The 27,289-nt window shown below is 43.2% G+C and overlaps 1 pseudogene; it reads left to right on the top strand.

Moving 5' to 3' along the window:
- Positions 1 to 466: 466 nt before the first annotated feature.
- On the top strand, positions 467 to 26,662 carry LOC120058715 (annotated as a pseudogene).
- The last annotated feature ends 627 nt before the right edge of the window (positions 26,663 to 27,289 follow it).

The following is a 27,289-nucleotide window of genomic DNA, read 5'->3' as shown; positions in this document are numbered from 1 at the left end:
TATTATTATTTTTTACAAAAACGTTTAATTTGAGTTCTGAAACTATATATACTGTATATTTATTTTTTGTGGGTTAGGCTTAGGAGCAAGGGGAAATGGTCTATTGTAAAGGAGGGCAACACAAATGGCTTGTTTTTGCTTGCTGAATGAAAGACAATTCAAAATATATATTTTCCTGAATACCATGGAACCAAAGTAGGTCCAATGTCTTGATATAATGACTATCTAAGGAGAACGATAGGAAGGTGTACATTTGAGCTTCTCTGCACTTTCTAAAACAAATCAACCTCCAATTGACATCATTTCGTCAACCCTGTTTGCATCTTGTGATTTCACTGGCTGCATCTCTTGCTTCTACCCTGACTCTATCCTACTCTTTCCTCTCTCTTTCCTCTCTCTTTCCTTCAAGCTATTCCGCCCGCTCACCTGTTCTTCCAACTTGCATGTGGGATCGTGAGTCATTGGCATGGCTATGACTTTAGCTTTCTCAGGACTTGCGGTGACTGAGGAGCGCTGTGCCAAGACCAAGCAGGATCTGTCCATGTGCAGCTGTGACTTCAAGGCACCGCATCATCGTAGAGTACAGAAAGACAGCAGCTGTGTCCCATTTTTCCTAAATGGTTCCTTTACTGTATCTTACCTGCCTTGACCACTGATATGTGAAAAGACTAGTATCCGTTTATACACTGGCAACCCATCATTGACGGCCTGTTTTGAGCTCCACATTTTTAGCAAAAATAAATAAAAATAATATACTGTATATACACTACCGTTCAAAAGGTTGAGGTCACTTAGAAATGGCCTTGTTTTTGAAAGATTTAAAAAAAAAAAAAGTCCATAACATCAAATTGATCAGAAATACAGTGTAGACATTGTTAATGTTGTAAATGACTATTGTAGCTGGAAACGGCTGATTTTTTTATGGAATATCTACATAGGCGTACAGATGTTCGTTATCAGAAACCATCACTCTTGTGTTCCAATGGCACGTTGTGTTAACTTATCCAAGTTTATCATTTTAAAAGGTTAATTGATCATTAGAAAACCCTTTTGCAAGTATGAAAACTGTTGGTCTGATAAAGAAGCAATAAAACCAGCCTTCTTTAGACTAGTTGAGTATCTGGAGCATCAGCATTTGTGGGTTCGATTACAGGCTCAAAATGGCCAGAAGCAAAGTTCTTTCTTCTGAAACTCATCTATTCTTGTTCTGAGAAATGAAGGCTATTCCATGCAAGAAATTGCCAAGAAACTGAAGATCTTGTACAATGCTGTGTACTACTCCCTTCACATAACATCGCAAACTGGCTCTAACCAGAATAGAAAGAGTGGGAGGCCCCGGTGCACAACTGAGCAAGAGGGATGCTGGCCTTCTAGGCAACAGTGAAGAGGCAGGCAACAGTGAAGAGGCCTCTTCACTGTTGCCTAGAAGGCCAGCATCCCTCAGCATCCCTCTTGCTCAGTTGTGCACCGGGGCCTCCCACTCCTCTTTGAGACTGGTGTTTTGCGGGTACTATTTAATGAAGCTGCCAGTTGAGGACTTGTGAGGCGTCTGTTTCTCAAACTAGACACTCTAATGTACTTGTCCTCTTGCTCAGTTGTGCACCAGGGCCTCCCACTCCTCTTTCTATTCTGGTTAGAGCCAGTTTGCACTGTTCTGTGAAGGGAGTAGTACACAGCGTTCTACAAGATCTTCAGTTTCTTGGCAATTTCTCGTGCCATTGTAGCCCAAGAGTGATAGTTGCTGATAATGGGCCTATGTAGATATTCTATTAAAAAAATCGTCGTTTCCAGCTACAATGGTAATTTACAACATTAACAATGTATACACTGTATTTCTGATCAATTTGATGTTATTTTAATGGACGTAGCTTTTCTTTCAAAATCAAGGACATTTCTAAGTGACCCCAAACTTTTGATCGGTAGTGTATATATTTTTTTGGGGGGGGGGCTTGCCTGTTTTGCATGTTATTTTCACATTACTACGTGTCACATATCAGTTTTAAAACAATGTAAAAAATATAATTGAGTTAATTAAACCGCATACAAACATGGTATCTTTTTTGTTTTCTTGAGTAAGGGCGCTCCAAAATCAGCCTAGCTCAGTGCCTTCTGTGGTGGTGGGGCAAGCCAGCAGTTCTGTCACTCATACAAATCATTAAAACACAAGAAGCAACCTAATATCACACAGTCAAACTCTTCAGTCATTCTATGTCACCGCCAAGTCTAAGGGTAGACTTTAGAAAATTCTAGCCTCTTGGGTGCTGCCATAGAGTTACATTAGAAGTTCCCATCCAATAAGGCTCAAGGTCATTGGCCACAGATACAATTATGTCAAATCACATTATATCTACAGTAGCTTTGACCGGACTGATCATGTCAACATCATACTTTCAAAATCTTAGCTAGCAGTCATCATCATGAATCAAGTCGTCAATATACTGGTAGATCCTTTTTAATCCTTGTCATATGAAGTGAAATAAGAAAGAGAAATTATATATCGGTGCTCATCGGCCATTGGACATAAACATTACACAACAAGTTGGAAATCGCAAATTCAACAATGAGTGGTTTGGAAGGAATCTAAAGCTAACTGTGAGTTCAAGACAACTGGGAACTCAGGAAAAACAAACTACGACTGGGAAAATACGTTTTGAACTTTCATCCAACTCGGAATTGTAAATCGAAAACTCTGGCCTCTTTCTAGAGCTACGAAGATCACAGACGACATCATGATTCAACCTTTTTTTCCCCCAGAGTTCCCAGTTGTCTTGAAAGCACCATAAATCCAGAGAATGCCGGACTTTGATGACAAAATTTTCCCACTAAGGACCGCCACGTCACCTTCCTGTTCAAGTGAGCACAGCACAACAAGGTGAGTCCAAAAATGTCTTCTTTGCTGCTGCATAAATGATGTGCCAGGGAGATATGTATACTATACAGTCCCGAAAGTGAACCTAAGTGTATGTTCTGTAGTAAGCTGTTAGTAGCCCATGTGCCTCACCCTAATAATTTGGTCTATTTTCACCTCTTAATTTCTTCTGTTTTTGAGAAATGTAATATATTGTAAGAGTTTTCATTGTCTGCTTATATGCCTCCCTTAATCCAGCTAGCCAGATACTAGTGAGCATCACTCTGATTGGTTATCCTTCTCACTGTTCCCAGGAGTACCAGAAGCCCTTGTTGGAGCCGGAGGCCCGTCAGATACCCCTGGCATCTCGCGTGGCCGAGTGGGACCTCAGTGAGAAGATCAGAGACCTCTTTGTGGCCTCGGTCAGTATGGAGGATGGCTCTATCCAAATGTAGGGACCAGGTTCGTGTTTATTAGGTCCAACGAAAATGAGGGTTTGTATTCCTGTTTCAGTCTGTTTTCTTTTGTTTGGTACCTGGGTCATTCCACCAATTCGGTGCGTTGAGAAGTGTAACTTTCTGTCATATAGAGCACATGTTCAACTTCATAAAAAACGACTAAGTGCCTAGTTTTTAATAGGTGCCAAGTGAAGTAACATGGTTGACCGTAACAGGGTTGATGATTTCTTCTTAAATCAGCCATAAATCCACTTGTGACATGGAATGGAAACTTGTGTGCAACAGGCAGTGGCAATTGAATGCAAAAAATGATAAAACATTTCTAGCCTATCTATCTATGGGTAACCAGGTTGACATGTTTTCCACCAGAAAATGGCCAAAAAGAGTAGAACCAGTTCACCTGCATTTACTCTATGATTTGACTATTAGATGTGCAATGTTTCTTTTGAAAAATATTTGAAAAGGAATAGTTTCACCATATTAAAACGAGAGTTCAGTTCACATAACAGGATTGACCTTACAATTAGGGATAGACGAAGTAAATAATGTTCAGAAATTACTTTGACAAAGCAACAAAATAACTCAGGCTTTACAATGATGGTGAAACGTGGAGAAATTATGGTAATAAGTGGGTTAAAATCTTCTTAGAAGTGACACAGGGTTGACGGAGAATGTTGGCACATTAGAAACATTTTGATTTATTGAATTCTCCATGTGGTCTATATTAAAGGACTATTTATTTAATATAATAGGCTTTCAATATTGGTGCACAATTTCTACTTAAAATGTCAAAGGGACGCAAGAGGCACTCATTTTGGAATACTTTGAAAATGCATCCTCCCCCCCTTCCATCCATGTATCCTTCCACTGATTTTATAGTACATGACTGGATTTTGAATCCATTTTTCTCTCCACAGTTTTCCAGGTCAATCGTACTAGACGTGTACAGCAATTGTGTCAACAACTTCACTAACGCTCTCATGAAGAAAGCCTGCATTTCCAAGACAGCTTTCCTGGAGTTTCTGTAGGTGGGCTACGCTTTCCTATTTGATCAGTCTGTTTACAATGAATTAGTCTTCTTTCCTTTCTCAAGGCTGTAGAAATGTTTGCTGATACAGTATATCTATTCGCATTCATAGCTCAGTATCTATTTGCATTCCTCGTTTTCTAGTAGCATTTGGTGAAACAGTCAGTCAGATTGTCTCCAGCCGTACAAGGTTCATCCTGCATTTTAATTTTTGAGCTTCTCAAAACATGTATTTGGAAACATATAAGCAGTGGTGGAAAAAGGTACCCAATTGTCATACTTGAGTAAAAGTAAAGAATTCTTAATAGAAAATGACTCACGTAAAAGTGAAAGTCACACAGTAAAATACTACTTGAGTAAAAGACAAAGTATTTGGTTTTAAATATACTTAAATATCAAAAGTAAAAGTATAAATCATTTCAAATTGCTTATATTAAGCAAACCAGACGGCACCATTTTCTTGTTATTTTAATGTATGGTGAGCCAGGGGCACAGTCCAACAGGCAGACATTTACAAACAAAGCATTTGTGTTTAGTGAGTCCACCAGATCAGAGGCAGTAGAGATGACCAGAGATGTTCTCTTGATTTGTGCGTGAATTGGACCATTTTCCTGTTCTGCTAAACATTCAAAATATGAGTACTTTTAGGTGTCAGGGAAATGTATGGAGTAATAAGTACATTATTTTAATTACGAATGTAGTGAAGTAAAAGTTGTCAAAAATAAAAAATAGTGAAGTAAAGTACAGATATCCCCAAAAACTACTTAAGTAGTACTTTAAAGTATTTTACTTAAGTACTTTCCACCACTGCATATAAGGGCCATAGTATACAGTAGCTTGCTCTGTTAAGCATGTCAGGTGGAAACCCAGATCTCTTGGGGGAATCCTTTGTGTAAATAACAGGTTTAATGTTCCCTGACAGGTTCTCTCTCTCTCCCTCCCTTTTCTCTCTCTCACTTACTCTTTTTGTTCCTGTCTCTATCTCCTCCTCTCCCCCTACCCCCCCAGGACATCAAGGACATGCTGAAGAACACTCCCCAGGCCCACCCTAACCGTATGCCCCTGCAGTTGGCCCTCACTGAGCTGGAGACGTTAGCCGAGAGGCTAAACGAGCAGAAACGAGTAGCAGACCAGGTCGCTGAAATCCAGCAGCTGGCACTCAGAGTTGGTGACCGCCAACTGAGCAAGGTCTGTGCATCTGTGTCTTTCTCAAAATATATTTTAAGGTCAATAAGATTTTGTTTGTTTTTTTGTTAATACTACTTTGTGTAAGAGTAAATGAGTGAGTGTTTTGTGTTTTGTTGTGTTGTGTGTAGATAGTGTGTAATGTTGTGTGATATTTGTGTCCCCTCCACAGCTCTTTAACTCAGACTAGAGGCAGCTGATACTGTGCGAGGTGCTGATTGAGATGGTGTACAGGGAGAAAGGACAGGTCTTCAAGTCCAAGGAGCGCAAAGTCTTCCTCAGTAACGACACCCTCATCTGTGCAAACATCAGTGTCAAGTGAGTCAGCACTACCAGGACGCGACCATAGAAATAGATTCTCTATGGATGAGGCATACTGTCAAATGTCATGTTGAAAGAATATCAGCCACACTGCATATTAATGTGAATCAACATTTTTTTTCTCTGTCTTCTCCAAATAAAATCAAATGTTATTGGTCACATACACATGTTAGCAGATGTAATTGCGGATGTAGCGAAATGCTTGTGTTTCTAGCTCCAACAGTGCAGTAATATGTAACAAGTAATATGTAACAATTTTACAACAATATACACAAATCTAAAGTAAAGGAATGGAATTAAGAATATATACATATTTGGATAATGTCATTAACGAAGAAAGGTCAAGTTTTCCCCAAGTTTCACCCAACTTCGCATCTTAAAATCTTCCGTTTTGATCAGTGAACCTCACAAATTATTCATTGCACCCTACTTGATTCAGCTCATGCCTCATGCCAACTTTGCCCTTAACTTGTGAAAGGGATCGCAATGTTTCACAATGTTTCCCATGCATGATTATGGGGAATATATGAATAATAATGTGGCCCAAAAATCAGTAGGGGGTCCGCTGTTTGGAGATATATTCAACTGATCAGAAGGACGGTAATTACAATGTATTCCTGACCCCCTTTCATATTGTTGATTCAAAGAGCCCTGACACATTTGGATGATTTTTCAATTGCTGAATGCATTATCTTACATAGAGGGTAACACGCACGCTCGTTGGCAATTTCAACCTGCGCTGGGCTATTTTCAAATACTTGCGCAAGGATTGGAAATGTACCTGTCTTATATGAGCTCGCTTGCGCTGAGAAGGGAGGGTGGCAATATCTGAAGTGTGTCCTTAGGGTTAGGGTTAGGAACAAGGAGTCATCAGGCCAGGTCATCAGTCCAGGTAGTCCTGAGGCATGGCCCCAGGGCCCAGGTCCTCCGGGAGGGGAGTGAGAGGGAGAGAGAGAGAATTAGAGGGAGCATACTTAAATTCACATAGGACACCGGATAAGACAGGAGAAATACTCCAGATATAACAGACTGACCCTAGCCCCCGACACAAACTATTGCAGCATAGATACTGGAGGCTGAGACAGGGGGGGTCAGGAGACACTGTGGCCCCGTCCGACGATACCCCCGGACAAGGCCAACCAGGCAGGATATAACCCCACCCACTTTGCCAAAGCACAGCCCCCACACCACTAGAGGGATATCTTCAAACCACCAACTTACTACCCTGAGACAAGGCCGAGTATAGCCCACGGATATCTCCTCCACCGCACGAGCCCGAGGGGGTGGAAAACCGGACAGGAAAATCAAGTCTGTGACAACCCACTCAAATGACACACCCCTCCTAGGGACGGCATGGAAGAGCACTAGTAAGCAAGTGACTCAGCCCCCGTAATAGGGTCAGAGGCAAGCGCTCATTACACAATTTATTTATTCATCAAAACGCCAGCTCCCCGCCAGCTATTGTGCTCATAATTCCCGCAGTGAAAATAGCAAAGATATTTCTGACACACCCCCAGACATATAGTGTTAACTCAAGCGCTAAGATTTGCCATTGTGTTAGGTTTGTTAAAATAGAGCCCTCAATGTTTGTCCAGCATCTTGTTCAGGCCCATAGAGATGGAAAAAGAGAGGGCACTATCTTTGCAATGATGGCTTCTAGGACAGCATGGGAAATACTATTGAAAATAGGTGCGCCATCTATCCGTCTCTATCTTCAGGCCATTGAAATGTGTTGCTGTTTCTTCAACTAGGGGTACCCCTGATATCAGCAGCCAAGTTCCCATTGGTCCTAAATACACAGTGAAGTGGAGCGCCCCCTTGCTGCAGACGCAGGTATTAGAGGTGGGACAGGAGAGCTTTCAGAGCAAAGATACAGGGAAACGGGCAAACGTTGCTAATGTTCCAGGTAAAAACACATTCAATTCGTCCAATTCAAATTTAAATGCACTGTACACCTTCACATTCAAGACAAAATACCCAATGTAAGCTATGAAAAAGCAAGCCTTCCCACTCTATCTCCAAGCACTTGTTCCAACTAATACTGTCAGTTATCTGGGTATGAGCTGTCTCTACCACTACCTGCTTGGGGAGAACTGACTCGTTTTTAAATCTCTAAAGGCTTTATTGCCCTAATTGAGTGATAATAGAGGCTACATTTAACCCTCTGGGAGTATGTCAGATGTTCTCCCTAGAGTCTCACATGTCTGAGATAAACATCCCTGTATTATTTTGAGGTTCAGTCTCATTTGGAGTTAACTTACTGTTGATGTGTGGAAGTGTTTTGGTGGAGAAACCCAGCAGGATATTTACTAACTCTTGAAAAGCCAGAGAATGATGGTGACAGGGACAGTTACAGGGATGTCTTGTCTATCTTATCCGCAAAGAGCAGGTGTAGGTGTACTCTTTTGCTCCAGCCGACCCGATTCAGCTGATCAACTAATCACAGTCCACTCCTCAAGAAAGACTTAAAACTAGTTGAATCAGATGTATTACTGTACCTCTTTGGCTTGAGAAAGCCTTCACCCACAACAGCCCTTTGTGCATTTTGATATTGATTACTGCATTGTTGGGTTTGGAGCTTGCGAGAAAGGCATTTCACTGTACTTGTGCACGTGACATTAAAACGTGAAACTTGGAACTTGCTTTAGGAGGAGTAAGAGGAGATGGATGATAGTGATGATGACGATGAAGGTGGTGATGATGATAATGATGATGACGCCGATGATAAAGATATGACTGGGTGTGCCAGGTAAAGTGTTCCTGGGCCCTCCCTGACTGTACCAGGAGCTGGAGTAGCTACAATACGACCTGTCTGTTGTTGAACAGGTCACCTTGCTAGTCAGGACATTACAAGGCACCTACCAGGTTAGACACACATGTACACACATTAACGTTTACTTTTCAACACTGCTTATTGGACAGACACTGTCACCTTGACAGTTATTATGTTTATTATGTGATACCATTCCTCTACCACCATTTCTCTTAACACAACAGTAGGGCAGGACGTGCCTGGCAATGCAGAGGCTCATCCGCACCAAAGAGGACGAGGTCCAGTGTGCCAACAAGTGCCACCTGCGGCTGGAAGTTAAAAGGGATACACAGAAGTGACTAAAGATGGCGCTAGGATGCATAGCCACCGTTTTATGGACTCCTGACCAATTCTGCTATTTTGTGTGGTTTTTTTTGCGCTGATCTTAACTTTTTTCTACATAATGTTTACGCCATCGTTTCCTATGACCAAAAAGCTTCTGGACATCAGAATAGCAATCACTCACCTCAATCTGGACAAAGACTTCAATGAGTCTTCGGCACAGAACATACTGCTCACCTTAGATCAGGCCCTAACCCTGACATGGATGCTCAGGATGTACTTCGAACACCCGACAAGGCTAACATCCCCGTCATTGGCAAGCGAAAGAGACGCAGGTACAGAGGACACAGAGCGGGGTGCCTCGTAAGGATCCGCAGAAGGCGAGTGGGAAAGCTACCGTTACCGTCAATATTACTTGCCAACATGCAATCATTGGACAATAAATTAGACGAGGTACGATCACGAATATCCTACCAACGGAAACTGTAACATCTTATGTTTCACGGAATCGTGGCTGAATGATGACATGGATATTCAGCTAGCGGGATATACTCTGCACCGGCTAGATTGAACAGCACATTCCGGTAAGGCGAGGGGGGGGGGGTCTGTGCATATTTGTAAACAACAGCTGGTGCACAAAATCTAAGGTAGTCTCTAGATTTTGCTCGCCTGAAGTAGAGTATCTTATGATAAGCTGTAGACCACACTATTTTCCTAGAGAGTGTTCATCCATACTTTTCGTGGCTGTTTATTTACCACCACAAACTGATGCTGGCACTAAGACTGCACTCAGTCAGCTGTATAAGGAAATAAGCAAACAGGAAACCGCTCACCCAGAGGTGGCGCTCCTAGTGGCCGAGTATTTTAATGCAGGGAAACTTAAATCTGTTTTACCTAATTTCTCATTTCAACATGTTAAATGCGCAACCAGAGGGAAAACATTTCTAGATCACCTGTACTCCACACACAGAGATGCATACAAAGCTCTCCCTCGCCCTCGTCCTCCATTTGGTAAATCTATCCTCCTGATTCCTGCTTACAAGCAAAAAATTAAAGCAGGAAGCACTAGTGACTTGGTCTATAAAAAAGTGGTCATTTGAAGCAGATGCTAAACTACAGGACTGTTTTGCTAGTACAGACTGGAACATGTTCCGGGATTCTTCCAATGGAATTGAGGAGTACACCACATCAGTCACTGCCTTTATCAATAAGTGCATTGAGGACATTGTCCCCACAGTGACTGTATGTACATACCCCAACCAGAAGCCATGGATTACAGGCAACATTCGCACTGAGCTAAAGGGTAGAGCTGTCGCTTTCAAGGTGGGGGACTCTAACCCGGAAGCTTATAACAAATCCTGCTATGCCCTCCGACAAACCATCAAACAGGCAAAGCGTCAATACAGGGCTAAGATTCTTATTTATTTTCCTGCCATGTTTGAGGCACCATCGTAACTCTGCACCGAACTAACAATTTTCATCAAGCAATGCCTTGCGTCCTCCCACGCGCTGGATAACTGGGCACTGATTGGATGTAGCTGGTGTGCTGTTACAGTTACAAAGTGGCGGTGGGTTTGGCAGTTTTGATGTGCTGTGAATTTTTCAATGGCTTTTCTCCAGTTCCTAAATCCTGCACTAATGAAGGCAGCATCTGCTCTTTGGCCAAAAGATGGCTGGCTTGAAAACCCTTGGCAACAGTGAAAAAACAACACTCCTTTTATTGATGGATTATAATGTAGCCAGGGGAAATCGCGAAACCATCTCTCTTGAAACGTCAACACTCTGTTGGCAAGAGTTTGCGGTTCTATAAATTGTGGGTGTGGCTGGTATGGTTTTGTGCCATCACTGAGGTAACTGGACAATGCTGTGCCACTGTCCCCTATACTGGTGCTGCTGGCAACAAGGGTGACACCTGGTCCTGCCGTGGCTGTGACACTGTCCTCTGAAGTCTCTCTCCTTGGCTCTTTCCCTTTCACCACCCTCACCGACTCACAGTCTGTCTCTTAGAAAAGAAATAAGGTGTTTGCCGTTCTCATAACTACCGGTACCCAAAACGACACAATTAATCACAACAGCAATACCATTGCCTTAAACAAATCTTAGTTTAGTCACCAGTTTAAGTTGAGAGTGGGGGTATCCATGGCATTTTCCAATTATGTCCCTATTTTACAAGTCTAAAAAATTGAGAACCTTTCATAATGTTGCCAAACAAAGACTCAACAAACTTACCTGAGACTCCCTGTCTCTGCCAGTCTGTCCCTGCATATCTGTCCCCAGCTCTGCTGTCTGTGTGCCATCTGTTGCCTGCTCTGCCTAATGACATCATTGTGAAACATTCCCATTAGCATTTCACTTATTTCTTCTGAACATTTTATCAACTAGTCTTTGAGATATTAGGCTACTAGAGTTCTTACTTTGCGTTTTGGTGTACTGAAAAATACTCTGATGTCCGCCATTTTTCTACCTGGCTGGCTGGCTGGCCGGTCTAGCTGCACACATACACATTTACACAACATATGCTGCAACCTTTCGTAATTTTAATATAGTTTGTTTCATATTGGCTGGCTTCCAACAATAGCTGAATTTGCAAAGCTAGCGAGCACCAATTCCGTTTCTGTGGTGTTTGCTATAATCGTTGCTACCTGGTTAAATAAAGGTGAAATAAAATAAAAATAAAAAAGTTCACTAGCGACAATTTAGCTTTTGCAACGAGACCATTAAATATATTTAAAACAATGGTATAAGAGAGTGTAGTTCTGTTCAGTTTGGACTTCAGTTTATCGCTAACCTGATCACAGGGACTTTGAAGCACTCCAGCTGCATGCTGATCTTGGAATAAACTGATGATAGCAAAGATTCCATCTTTGACGACGCCACATAAATGGAATAGGTACTAGCTAGCTTGATGGTTAATGTTTGCTTTAGTTTGCGCGCTAGCTCTGCAAATTCAGCTAGTGTGTGAACCCTGCCAACACAAAAAAAAATAACATTGCTATGGCCGATTGACTGGATTAACCTCACGTCAGTTACGTACATTGAGTGTCTTTCGGACAGTAGATACGAACCCTCTATTACCTTGCCAGCTAAAGAACTGGCATTAGATCAAACCATTGTGAAGCAAAAAGCGGGGGAGGGGTCACAATCTTTTGAAACTTAAAAACGCGCTATTAAGTGTCTATAATCAGCATAAGTGCTTTCATTGCGTATTATTCATATTATTGAAATGAGTTATGTTTACAGTGATATATTGGGGGGGACAAATCATATTTTTCCCAGGATGGGGGGGCCGTGTCCCCCCCGTCCCCCCTGGGATTTCCGCCTATGTACGTGGCAGGGCTTGCAAACTATTACAGACTACAAAGGGAGGCACAGCCGCGAGCTGCCCAGTGACACAAGCCTGCGAAAGGAGCTAAATCACTTCTATGCTCGCTTCGAGGCAAGCAACACTGAGGCATGCATGAGAGCATCAGCTGTTCCGGACGACTGTGTGATCAAGCTCTCCGTAGCCAGATGGATTAACAGGACATGTGCTCCGGGCATGTGCTGACCAACTGGCAGGTGTTCTTCACTGACATTTTCAACATGTCCCTGATTGAGTCTGTAATACCAACATGTTTCAAGCAGACCAACATAGTCCCTGTGCTCAAGAACACTAAGGCAACCTGCCTAAATGACTACAGACCCGTAGCACTCACGTGCGTAGCCATGAAGTGCTTTGAAAGGCTGGTAATGGTTCATATCAACACCATTATCACAGATACCCTAGACCCACTCCAATTTGCATACCGCTCCAACAGATCCACAGATGACGCAATCTCAATCGCACTCCACACTGCCCTTTCCCACCTGGACAAAAGGAACACTTACATGAGAATGCTATTCATTGACTACAGCTCAGCGTTCAACACCATAGTACCCTCAAAGCTCATCACTAAGCTAAGGATCCTGGGACTATACACCTCCCTCTGCAGCTGGATCTTGGACTTCCTGATGGGCCGCCCCCAGGTGTTGAGGGTAGGTAGCAACACATCCGCCACGCTGATCCTCAACACTGGAGCCCCTCAGGGGTGTGTGATCAGTCCCCTCCTGTACTCCCTGTTCACCCACGTCTGCGTGGCCAGGCACGACTCCAACACCATCATTAAGTTTGCAGACAACACAACAGTGGTAGGCCTGATCATGACAACGACGAGACAGCCTATAGGGAGGAGGTCAGAGACCTGGCCAGATGGTGTCAGAATAACAACCTATCCCTCAAAATAATCAAGACAAAGGAGATGATTGTGCATCTCAGGAAAAGGAGAACCGAGCACGCCCCCATTCTCATCAACGGGGCTGTAGTGGAACAGGCTGAGAGCTTCAAGTTCCTTGGTGTCCACATCACCAACAAACTAGAATGGTCCAAACACACCAAGACAGTCGTGAAGAGGACACGACAAAGCCTATTTCCCCTCAGGAGACTGAAAAGATTTGGCAAGTAACACTGAACCATGCATGAGAGCATCAGCTGTTCTGGACGACTGTGTGATCCCGCTCTCCATATCCGATGTGAGGAAGACCTTTAAACAGGTTAACATTGACAAGGCCACAGGGCCAGACGGATTACCAGGACGCATACTCAGCGCATGCGCTGACCAGCTAGCAAGTGTCTTCTCTGACATTTTCAACCTTTCCCTGACCCAGTCTGTAATACCTACATGTTTCAACCCTGTGCCCAAGAACACCAAAGTAACTTGTCTAAATGACTACCGCCCCATAGCGCTCACATCTGTAGCTATGAAATTCTTTGAAAGGCTGATCATGGCTCACAACAATACCATCATCCCAGAGACCCTGGGCCCACTTCAATTTGCATACTGCCCATGTAAATCCACAGATGACGCAATCTCTATTGCACTCCACTCCACACTACCCTTTCCCACCTGGACAAAGGGAGCACCTACATGAGAATGCTGTTCATTGACTACAGCTCAGCGTACATAACACCATAGTGCTCTCCAAGCACATCAATGAGCAAAGGTCCCTGGGACTGAACACCTCCCTTTACAACTGGATCCTGGACTTCCTGACGGGCCACCCCCAGGTGGTGAAGGTAAGCAACAACACATCTTCCATTCTGATCCTCAACATGGGGGCCACTCAGGGGTGCGTGCTAAGTCTGTTCCTGTACTCCCTGTTCACCCACGACAGCGTGACCTTGCATGACTCCAACACCATCATCAAGTTTGACACAACGGTGGTGGGCCTGATCACCAATAACAATGAGACACCCCTTTAGGGACCAGGTCAGAGACCTGGCAGTGTGGTGCCAGCACAACAACCTCTCCCTCAACTTGGGCAAGACAAAGGAGCTTAACGTGGACTACAGGAAACGGAGGGCCAAACACGCCCCCATTCACATTGACATTTTGCTGTAGTGGACCTTCAAGTTCCTCTGTGTCCACATCGCTAAGGACCTATCTTGATCCAAACATACCAACACAGTCGTGAAGATGGTACAACAATGCCTCTTCCCCCTCAAGAGGCTGAAAATATTTGGCATGGGCTCTCAGATCCACAAAAAGTTATACAGCTGTACCATTGAGAGCATCTTGACTATCTACATCACCACTTGATATGGCAACTGCTTGGCATTCGACCGCAAGACGCTACAGAGGTTAGTGCGTATAACCCAGTACATCACTGGGGCCGAACTCCCTGCCATCCAGGACCTCTATACCAGCCGGTGTCAGAGGAAGTAAAAAATGTACTGTTCTCTCTGCTACTGCAAGGCAAGTGGTACCGGAGCGCCAAGTCTGCGATCAAAAGGCTCTTGAACAGCTTCTACTCCCAAACCATAAGACTGCTAAATAGCTAACTAAATAGCTATCAGGACTATCTGCATTGACCCTTTTTGCACTAACTCTTTTTGACTATATGCACCCACACTACACACTCACACATACTTACACTGACACGCCAACACTGTTACCCCATGTATGTAGCCAAGCTAGCGTTACACATTGTGTATTTATTCCTTGTGTTACTATGTGTGTGTGCGTGGGTGGTTGGTCTTTGGGACCTCCCTTGGTTAGGTGGGTAGCAGATGGCAGGGCAGCTTGGAGTGGGTGGCATGGACTGGCACATTCTTAGTCTACTGCCAAGCTGTGGCTAGTTTATTCCTGTGTGGTTTATTATTGGAATATTGGTGCCCTTTACAACTACAGCCAGTCAATTAAATGCCAAATAGGCAGTTAGTGCTTTTTTTCATGTTTCTGATGGAAACTCATTCTCTACTAAAGAAATTCAAGGTCCAGCATGAGCAACATTATCCACTAGCTCATAGCCCTAGAATGCAGGGTCAGGGCTAGGTCAGGGAGTGTAGTCTGGATGTTCATAAAGCCCCTCTCCATTCCCATCTGCACCATTCTTGCTTGTGATTGTCTATGTCTGTTTGCAGACACGTGTGAGCCTGTATGCCTATATGTTAATGCATTTATTTTATTGTCCCTCAGATCTGGACGGCCGGTCAGTTTAATGGTTTTTCAACAGCGCCAGTCCCCTCTGCAAGATCTCCTGGGTGAATCTTTAACAGTATAGCTAGCCTACGAGCTTAGCTAGCCTACTCCTAATACAGACCTAATACATATTAAAGCTTTGTCGCATATTGGTCATTGTATATGTTTTGCCCACTGATGGATGTTGTAGAGGTGTACAGCTAAACGTATCTCTTTTGACCAAGGGGAAGAGAACACGCCGGGCTGGGTATGTGCGGAGGATGATGTGAAGACTAGACCTCCATTCTGGTGTCCCTTTCTAGCCTGACTACTCCCCATCTTTTCCCCAAAAACGCAAGACCTAAAGGTAAGCAGCTATAGCTGTGAGGAAGCTCAGTGGTGGAGTGGACATATTTTGACAGCAAAATTATGCCATTTAAGAGAGTAGGAAACCGATCGTAGACAACAGAAAGACCGGTTTTGTGGTTTTATGAAGAAAACAATTTGGGTCAGATGACACTGTAATAAAGTAAAGTGAGAAATTAAGTTTGAGTTCCTCTGAAGGTATCTGGTACATTGGTGGATTTGCGCTTGAACAGAGAGCAGACGATGTAGCAGGCCTTGGCTTCAATCAACCGGGGAATCAGAAAATTTTTGAATAATTGGCAATTAGAGTAGTGTGACTGGGATTCCTTTGTGTGTTGCAGGCTATGATTAGCAGGTTACATCTCGTTCAGTCAGTGTCTATATCTCTAACATTTCCTGGCAGCTGAGCTGGACAGGTCATCCAAATTGACTGATAAGAAGAAGCTGTTTGATAAAGAAAATGGAATCCTTCACTCACATGAGGAGAATAGCAGTCCTTGCTCATCTAAGAGACCACGAAATTACCAGAGGAACATTTTTTACATTGCCATTTCTTGTAATTTAGCAGACGCTCTTATTCAGAGCAACTTACAGGCGCAAATCGAATGGCATTAAACACCTGGAAACCATGTGTTTGATGTATTTGATACCATTCCACTGATTCTGCTCCAGTCATTACCATGAGCACGTTCTTCCCAATTAAGGTGCCACCAACCTCCTGAGATATATATATATAAAAATAACACCCTTTGTTATTTCTTGCACTATATATATATATATAACAGTGCATTCGGAAAGTATTCAAACCCCTTGACTTTTCCACATTTTGTTACGTTAAAGCCTTATTCTAAAATGACTTAAAATGTATTTTTCCCTCATCAATCTACACACAATACCCCATAATGACAAAGCAAAAACTGTTTTCTAGAAATCTTTGCAAATGTATTAAAAATAAAAAAACTCACATTTACATAAGATTTCAGACCCTTTACTGAGTACTTTGTTGATGCACCTTTGACAACGATTACAGACTCAATTCTTCTTGGGTATGACACTACAAGCTCGGCACACCTATATTTGGGGAGTTTCGCTCTTCTCCCCCGATTGCTCAGTTTGGCCGGGTGGCCAGCTCTAGGAAGAGCCTTGGTGGTTCCAAACTTCTTCCATTTAAGAATGATGGAGGCCACTGTATTCTTCAATGCTCCAGAAATGTTATGGTACACTTCCCCAGGTCTGTGCCTTGACACAATCCTGTCTTGGAGCTCTACGGTCAATTCCTTCGACCTCATGGTTTGGTTTTTGCTCTGACCTGCACTGTCAACTGTGGGACCTCATATAGACAGGTGTGTGCATTTTCAAAATCATGTCCAATCAACTGAATCTACAACAGGTGGACTGCAATCAAGTTGTAGAAACATCTCAAGGATGATCAATGGAAACAGGATGCACCTGAGCTCAATTTCGAGTCTCATAGCAAAGGGTCTGAATACTTATGTAAATAAGGTATTTCTGTTTTTATTTTTAAGAAATTTGCAAAAAAAGATACAAAAAAACGTGTTTTTGCTTTGTCACAATGGTGTATTGTGTGTTGATTGATGATTTAAATGTTGTATTTTTTTTTTTTTCAGAATAAGGCTGTAACATAACACATTGTGGAAAAAGTCAAGGGGTCTGAATACTTTACGAATGCACTGTATATGAATATATGTATATACTTTTTTAAATATTTGTAATTTTTTACAACGTCTGATACTGGGCATAAGCGTCATTTTACCAATTATGAAATTCCCTTACGTTGAGGACTTTTTACAAATCCAATCAGTTTTCCATGTTGGAAACAACATTGTGTCAACCAGTTTTTGCCCAGTGGGTTTATTATAATTCAACATTGTTGAGTTCATCTATAACATCATTGGTATAATGATACGGGACCTTGGTCTTACCTACACATATCCCAGAGGGGCAAAAAATAGCACTATAACCTAAAGCAGTATTTCAAGCTGTTACAAAATAGCTCATTACTAAGTAAAAGGCAGGTATGTTAAGATGAAAGATATAATGTGCTCTTCCAGTACTACACTGCTATTATACCATGCTAACACACCACCTTAGTTTGCCTGGCAGGGTTAAAGTAACAAAGGATGTTGAAGAGGATATCAAATATGCACTGTTGGCTCTGTGAATGTGCAAAACTAACTCATTATAATAGAATAATGCAGTTAAGATGAAAGGAAACCTTCTGTCAAGTGAAAGTAAGCCTGTGTGTGTGCCCTCATGCATTCATGCATGCTTACGTGTGTCCTGTAGAGGAGATGGGATACTATCATTATTCTCTCTCATTGTTGGAGCAAAGTGAAATCCCCCACAGCCTCGGAAGTCCCACAAAATGAATGACATGGCTTGTTTCAATCTGGAGTCATGTCATTTGTCAGATGTAGTGATAATCTGTGTTTCTCCCCCTTTCAACACCTATACTGCTGATACCGTATCAACACACTCTCTCTCAGTTTCCCCTCTTTCACAGTCTCTGTGTCTAGGGATGGAGGAGAGATCAAAGGGTAAGCACCTTATTTCTGGTGACTCGGCTGAGGCCATTGAGTCCTGAAGATAATCCATAAAGCGAGGCAAATGCTGGATGGTATTCAAATTAATCTTTCCAAATTGAGATTGGAAGGCTGATGGCCCATGTCCCACAAATATTTCTGCATACATATTCCTGCATACATATTCCTGCATACATTACAAGTAAACAGTAAATCACAGACCAGCCTGCGTCCAAAATGTCACTGTATTCCCTTATAGTGTACTACCCTATGCTGGCTCTGGTCAAATGTAGTGCACTATATTGGGAATAGGATGCCATTTTGGATGCAACCCAGTGTTCTTTCCATCTCCCTCCGCTCCTCCGAACTCTTACATACTGGACACCACTATTCCCTTCATCTTAACTATTTGAAATTCAGATGCCTCCGTCTCTGAAAGGAGAAATTGTGTGTGATGGATGGCAAACTCAAAGGAAAATACATTTACACAATTTGTATGGAAATGCAGAAGCAGTGGCAGAGGCCAGTCACCTGGAGACGGCGGACCACTGCAGGGTGCTTGGAGATGATGAACTTGTCCCTGTGTTTGATCTAAAACGTTCCAATTTTCATCCATATGTAGCTTAGTAGTGTGACCAAGCTCTTTATACGTCTTCATTCTGACTGATACCCAGAGTGTGTGAGTGTGTGTAATCATATTGCAGCTCAACCCCACTATGTCTGTGTTGTTATCCCTGTTCGTCTAATACCATCGGCCTCGTCCCATCAAACCTCATCGGAAATCTCATTTGTCTTTATCTGCAAATATAAATGCATGTTTCAATTCAAGTATTCCACAAAACAATCTTCTACCCAGAGTGTAGGGTCGTTCCACGAAATGAGTCCCTTTTGCATCCCTTTGCTAGAAATTGTGCAGCAATATTAGATTTTTTAAAAGCCTGTTATATTAAATAAAGTGCCCTTTAATATAGACCACAGTGCTAAAGTGCTAAAATCCAACATTTTGACATGTCCCTCTGTGCGCTCTCTATGACCTTTCGGAAAACTTTAACCCACGTAGCCATTTCCTGCAGTCAAATGACCTACTGGCCTCATGGGGGGAATGTTATGAATATTTTTCACAATTAACGTTATAATTTTTTTTACTCCGAAAGTCTAGTGTTTCTACGTCAAACAGTTTTGTTATATTTCAGTCTTCTGTGATGTAATATTGGGATGCAAACTCAACATCTATATCTGACATGGTACAGGTGTCTTCTTTTTTTTAAGCCCATAAACCATGTGTAGATCATTTTGTTTCAAAGTAGATTTATTCAAGACTACCAAGAAACACTCTGTGTGATCCTGATTTAGCCCACTGCAGTAGAAGGTTAACCGCAACATTACGTTTTCACCATTATTGTAAAGCCCTAGTTATTTTGTTGGTTTGACAAAGTCATTTCAGAACTTGGAACTCGGAAATCGACTTCCAACTTAAGTGCGTTCAAGACAACTGGGAACTCACAAAAAACTAACTCCGACTGGGAAAAATAGTTTTGAACGGACATCCAACTCAAAAATTCCAATGTGGAAACGTGGTAATCTTTCTAGAGCTCTGACTTTCCGACCTGAAGATCACTGACGTCATTATATGACCTCGTTTTTTTCCAGTTCCTAGTTGTCTTGAAAGCACCATTCCTGTGTGAGATTATTTTTTACTTGTCCTGGAATATGGAATTGGTAACCATTTTGGATTTATTAGAGCATTGGATGCATACTCAAAATACTCTCAAATACTCTGTCCTCTGAACATGAAGTCAAGCGGGATGTTGCAGAGACGTTCTAATAATGTCAAAGGAAAACCATTTCCTCAGGTCATTATTCAACATCCGTATTGAGGCAAAGGAACATTCTGGTAACCAACAAAATAAGAAATGAAAATGCAGCTGTAATATGCAATATATTGCCTATAATGTAGAATACCACCTATATCCATATAACCAAAGACACTTACTACTCATCTCCAATCCTCTTTGCTATAACTGAGTAGTGATTACAGTAGGTCTGTGGGTAAAACTGAGCATTTGTTGTGTTGTCTGCAGCTGAAGACGGCCCTTCACCACCCGGTCCGTTGTGCCCTGATGGGCTTCTCTGCATCCAGCACATCTCTACCGCAGGGCTGTCTCTGGGTAAACACTGCAAACTGTAAATAGATTCCAGGACTGAACTGAGCTGCGGAGAGGAGGAGGTTAGGTTAGTGGTAGGAAGTGTAATGAAGGTGGTTCAATGAGCTATGTTGGTTCATGTGATACAGTAACCTAGGCCTTAGCTTTAGCTCTTTAGCTCAGAGGGTCTAGTGTCACGAATAAGACCTGTGATCAATAGCTGGTCGACACATTAACAGCCTCTATCTGTAATGACCAAGTGGCCAGTGGAGGTGACCGCAACCACGGTCAAGTGGAAATCTTCTCTCTGAACCGGTCCACACCACACACGGTCAAGCCCATCCAGCTGGGGTTGCCAGTCCTGTTTCTGGACCACATGATGGAGCCCTGTCCCACCGAAGAGGAAGAGGATTCAGACGCTGCTGCAAAGAACACAGCCAGCTCTGGCAACACCATCTGTGTAGGATGGTTAGTGAGTCATCATGTACACTGTAGTACAAACTGTAGTACAAACAAAAATGGCTTATGGATTTGTTTATCCACTATTCCCCATCAAGGAACCAACAAATCAGAAAAAACGTGTCAGACTTAACATTAAGCATTCAGCTCATTGTGGCATGTATTGTCTGTAGCACTGCTAGTAGAAACCGGAACGTAGCAGCCCAAGTAGCCACACACAACTCTATCAGTAGAATTCATGTTTGCTCATGTTATTGTCATTGTCATGTACCTAATATTTAAATGCCCTTGAGGTCACCCTATTTCTCATTAACTCCATTTCCCAGGATCCGTGTGTATTTTAGTGTGGAAACTGCCACCCAGTGCCTTCTGACCTTCTCCCACCCAGACAGTTGTCCAGTTCTGTGCCTGAAACACTCTGCCTCTGTCCTGTTCGCTGGGCTGGGGAATGGAAAAGTTGCCGTTTACACTCGGAAGAGTGGAGGTGAGACTGCGAACCAACTGTATAATCATACAGTCATATCTTATATCACAGCCATTTTCTCGTATAATCAAGGTAATCAATTACAGGTTACAAAAAAAAACATAAAAATGAACAGGATGGGTCTATTGCAATGAGCATTGGCCAGCGTACTAACACAAGGTAATCTCTCGTTATATAACAAATTCTTATTTACAATGACGGACTACCAGAAGCCAAAAGGCGGGACAGGGGCTGAGATAATTGTTTTAGTTTAGTTTTTTAAATATACGACAAAACACACATCACGACAAGACAGACATCACAACACTACATAAAGAATAAAGAGAGACCTAAGACAACAACATAGCATTGTAGCAACACAATGCTATGTTGTTCTTAGGTCTCTCTTTATTCTTTATGTAGTGTTGTGATGTCTGTCTTGTCGTGATGTGTATTTTGTCCTATATTTAAAAAACAAAACTGCTACAACATGGTAGCAGCACAAAACATGGTACAAATATTATTGGGCACAGACAACAGTACAAAGGGCAAGACGGTAGAGACAACAATACATCACGTGAAGCAGCCACAACTGTCAGTAAGAGTGTCCATGATTGAGTCTTTGAATGAAGAGATGGAGATAAAGTGGTCCAGTTTGAGTGTTTTATGCAGCTCGTTCCAGTCGCTAGCTGCGGCGAACTGAAAAAAGGAGCGACCCAGGGATGTGTGTGCTTTGGGTGCTAAACTCACCCGCACAGGTGATCTCAATTGTAACCATCAATTGCCACGATTTAGCACTCTCTAAAGCAGATGTGACTGTGTGCAGTGGCCCCATCCGCACCCCCCTAATCCTGGAGAACGCTTTGTGAGCCAGTTGTGCCAACTTCGTCACCGTCATCCAGGGCTCCAGCTTCCACCTCCAGGTGAGCAAAACACATCCTTCTATACACCCTCATTTACACAGGGCTGAAGGAAAGAGGGAGGGATAGGAAAAGAATAGAGACAATGGCCTTTTCTCAATTCAATTTGCTCAATTCCTTCGTCCTCTCTCCTCTGTCCTCTCTCGCCTCCTTTTGAAAAAGGTCAAAGGTAATCAAGGAGAGTGAACGTGGACGAAAATGCGCTTGTATGAAATGAGAAGCTTCTTCTCCACTCGCGTCATCAGGCAAATTACGTTTACAGGGATGGATCCCAAAATAAATGTGTAACGTGATGAAAGCGAATTAGGTTAGTTGTGCAAGACATTTCATAGATAAAAGGACAAGTAACATATTGTTTTTAAATGTGTGCATGCTTTTCTCCTCCGACAATATAACAGCTGATTCAAAGGGGGTGTGGCAGATATCAAAACTCTTCTGCGGTAGGATACACTTGTGCTTCTTTGCCAAAAGGAGGCTATCGAGGAGGGGAGGACCATCTTTCGTTTGCCTACTAACGAATTGACACACTCGACCACTTATCGGTTTCCGGATCACAGAGGAGAGAGGACGGAGAAGAGAGGATGGAGGACAGACTTTTGCCCAAATGAGAAAAGGCCTATATGACCCTGGAAAGGATAGGTTTTAATACTGTATGATACTGTAGCTAGTATGAAGAGGACACATGCATTGACAACCTCACACAACCTCTCTTCTCCGTCTCTCAATCATAACACCTCTCTTTCTCACTCTATCACTCACTCACTCACTCACTCACTCACTCACTCACTCACTCACTCACTCACTCACTCACTCACTCACTCACTCACTCACTCACTCACTCACTCACTCTGTCTTACTCATTCACCCCCCCCCCCCCCCCCCCCCCTCTGAGGTTCGAGGCGTACCTAGAGCACCTACACAAGATCACCAGCACAAGATCAACTTCTCCACGCACTCCATATTCCTCAGCCCAGGCAAGTACAGTGTAGAAGGTCACAGGTCACGACTACTTTTTTTCACTTACATTATTCAAATCCACCCCCTAGACACTTGTGTAGGTCTAAAATAATTGTATACAGGTATGAACAATCTGGTAATAGGTTCACATTGCCCTATGTAAGGCTACGTGTATTTTTTCCCCCTATTGATCATATGTATTCATAGAGGCTAAGATTGGATGTAGGAGTGGGAAGCTGCAACGTTGACATGAACAGAATGAAGTGACAGAATGGTGGTTGTGTCTCTCTTCCAGGTCAGCAGGGCAGCGTCCGGGTCACCAGCCTACTCATCTGCCAGGGGCTGCTGTGGGTGGGCACTGCCCAGGGCATCATCGTCACCCTGCCCGTGTCCAAACTGGAGGACATTAAAAAAATTACAAGTCAGGCTTGGCAAAGACACAACCAACGTTTGCGCATTAAATATGGCATCCGGTGGCATCGAGGTCCTCCCGTTGCGTTGGTGTGACTGGCTGTATTGAGTTATAACTTTCTAATAAAACCAATCAATCAACCAAATCAAATTTTAAAAATCCAATTTTATTGGTCACATACACATGTTGAGCAGATGTTATTGCGGGTGTAGCGAAATGCTTGTGCTTCTAGTTCCGACAGTGCAGCAATATCTAACAAGTAATATCTAACAATTTCCCAATACACACAAAATACCCAATACACACATATCTAAGTAAAGGAATGGAATTAAGAATATATAAATATAAGGATGAGCAATGTCAGAGCGGCATAGACTAAGATACAGTAGAATAGTATAGAATACAGCATATACATATGAGATGAGCAATGCAAGAAATGTAAACATTATTAAAGTGACAAGTGTTCCATTTGTTAAAGTGGCCAATTATTTCAAGTTTGTGTATTTAGGCAGCAGCCTCTCTGTGCTAGTGATGGCTATTTAGCAGTCTGATGGCCTTGAGCTAGAAGCTGTTTTTTAGTCTCTCGGTTCCAGCTTTGATGCACCTGTACTGACTTCACCTTCTGGATGATAGCGTGGTGAACAGGCAGTGGCTCGGGTGGTTGTTGTCCTTGATCTTTCTGGCCTTCCTGTGACATCGGGTGCTGTAGGTGTCCTGGAGGGCAGGTAGTTTTCCCCCGGTGATGCATTGCGCGGTTGTGGGCGTTGCAGTTGCCGTACCAGGCGGTGATACAGCCCGACAGGATGCTCTCAATTGTGGGTGACAGGTAAGATGGAGGTGATATGATCCTTGACTAGTCTCTCAAAGCACTTCATGATGACAGAGGTGAGTGCTACGGGACAATAGTCATTTAGTTCAGTTACCTTTGCATTCTTATGTACATGAACAATGGTGGCCATCTTGAAGCATGTGGGGACAGCAGACTGGGAGAGGGAGAGATTGAATACGTCCGTAAACACACCTGCCAGTTGGTCTGCGCATGCTCTGAGGACACGGCTAGGGATGCCGTCTGAGCCGGTAGCCTTGCGAGGGTTAACACGTTTAAATGTCTTACTCACGTCGGCCACGGAGAAGGAGAGCGGGCCGCGTCGATGGTACTGTGTTATCTTCAAAGTGGGCAAAGAACGTGTAAAGCTTGTCCGGAAGCAAGACGTTGGTGTCCGCAACGTGGCTGGTTTTCCTTTTGCAGTCCATGATTGTCTGTAGACCCTGCCACATTCGTCTCCTGTCTGAGCTGTTGCATTGTGACATTTTGTCTCTATACTGACGTTTTGCCTGTTTGATTGCCTTACGAAGGGAATAACTACTCTGTATTCTTCCATATTCCCAGTCACCTATCCATGTTTAAATGCAGTGGTTCGCGCTTTCAGTTTTGCACAAATGCTGCCATCTATCCACAGTTTCTAGTTAGGGTAGGTTTTAATAGTCACAGTGGGTACAACAGTGGGTACAATTTCCTATACACTTCCCGATAAACTCAGTTACCGTTTCAGTGAATTTGTCAATATTATTCTCTGAAGCAACCTGGGACATATCCCAGTCCGCGTGATTAAAACAATTTTGAAGCGTGGATTCCGATTGGTCAGACCAGCGTTGAATACTCCTCTGCACGGGTACTTCCTGTTTGAGTTTCTGCCTATAGGAAGGGAGGAGCAAATAGAGTCGTGGTCAGATTTGCCGAAAGGAGGGCGGGGGAGGGCCTTGTATGTATCCCGGAAGTTGGAGTATCAGTGGTCCAGTGTTTTGGCAGTGTGAGTACTACAGTCGATATCCTGATAGAATTTAGGCACTCTTTTCCTCAAATTTGCTTTGTTAAAATCCCCAGCTACAATAACTGCAGCCTCAGGATATATGGTTTCGAGTTTGCATAAAGTCCAGTGAAGTTCCTTGAGGGCCGTGACTATAATCAAAGTAAATTCTCTTGGGAGATAATATGGTCTGCATTTGATTGTGAGGTATTCTAGGTCGGGTGAACAAAAGGACTTGAGTTCCTGTATGTTATCACAATTACACCATGAGTCGTTAATCATGAAACATACACCCCCACCCTTCTTCTTCCCAGAGAGATGTTTATTCCTGTCGCCGCGATGAACTGAGAATCCAGATGTCTGAACCGAACTCCGACAGTATATCCTGAAAGAGCCATGTTTCTGTGAAACAGAGTTACAATGATACAATCCCTGATGTCTCTGGAAAGAAACCCTTGCCCTGATCTCATCAACTTTGTTATCCAGGGACTGAACATTAGCGAGTAATATACTCGGAAGCGGTGGGTGGTGTGCGCGCCTCCTAAGTCGGCGTTGTTTTTGGGTCGGCCTCTGGAATCAGTTCAATTGCCCTGGGTGGTGCGAACAAACGATCCGCTTTGGGAAAGTCGTATTCCTGGTTGTAATGCTGGTAGTGCTGGTGAGTTACCGCCACTCTGATATCAAATAGTTCTTCCCGGCTGTATGTAATAAGATATAACATTTTCTGGGCTAACAATGTAAAAAATAATACATTTTAAAAAATACTGCAAAGTTTCCTAAGAACTATAAGCCCTCTCTGTCGGCGCCATCTTGACTGTGTCCAACCAACCAACCCACCCACCAATCAACCAATCAGGCTGTGTTTTCTAACCGAGGCCTTGTGTGCTGTTTGTCCCACAGGTAAAGGGATGACGTCTCTAAACACTCACTGTGGCCACCTCCAGCACCCTGTCCCCAGACATGCTCAACCGGACTGCTCCTCCCCCCAGGACGGCTCCATCTACGAGCTGAGCGAAGACCCTGACGTGTGGGTGCGGGGGCAGCCCCCAGCCAGGGAGGGGAGTGGGAAAGACAAGGTGATCTCGGCTGCCGCAGGTGGTCCCGTAGGCTTAGGGAGGGGACTGCAGCACCCAATGGGGTCCCAGATGAAAGTACGCTCATGGTTTGTCAACTCCCACTAGCAGTAGAGAAAAAGTCTGATTGGATGTTGTGAGAGCTGGCTCCTCCCTCTCACCTGATGTATTGCGTGCTCTAGTAAGAAGAGACACTATTAAGCAATATATTTCAGGATGGTAGACTAGACTGTTTCAGGAAGGGCTATACACTATGGTACATTCCTCTACTACCTTGGTGGTTGGAGCTCTGGATGGAGTCTAGTGGTGTGCTGCTGCTTCAAACTGTCTGACATGTTTCAGGCCCTGGGGCCACGTCGGAGTCCCATCTGAGGGAACTCTAAACTCTTAACATGCACTCTTCCAACCAGATGCTGCTTCAGTCTGGCAGATCTAGACCAGGGGGTCTTGTCAAATGTGATTTGAGGAGGCTCACCAAATATGACTTTGCATATCTTTTAAGCGTGTTCTTAGAAAAAGGATAATTGACAATTAATTGAAAAGTGACAGTTATGAACATAAGATTGGATTTGCTTGTTGTCTTTCTAATTCCCTCATTTTGCCAGTGTATCATGTGTTTTGCTAACACAGAACATGACAGCTAGTGGTATTGTATAGGCAGGGTGTATGGGGGCATGTGTATGAATGACTTATAAAACATTTACAACCCCTTAATTACTGCAGTGGGTTAAATCA

Source organism: Salvelinus namaycush, chromosome 14 (assembly GCF_016432855.1).
Source record: "Salvelinus namaycush isolate Seneca chromosome 14, SaNama_1.0, whole genome shotgun sequence".
NCBI classification, from domain to species: domain Eukaryota; kingdom Metazoa; phylum Chordata; class Actinopteri; order Salmoniformes; family Salmonidae; genus Salvelinus; species Salvelinus namaycush.
The sequence above is the reverse complement of the archived record's forward strand: the minus strand, read 5'-3'. Positions and strand labels throughout refer to the sequence as shown.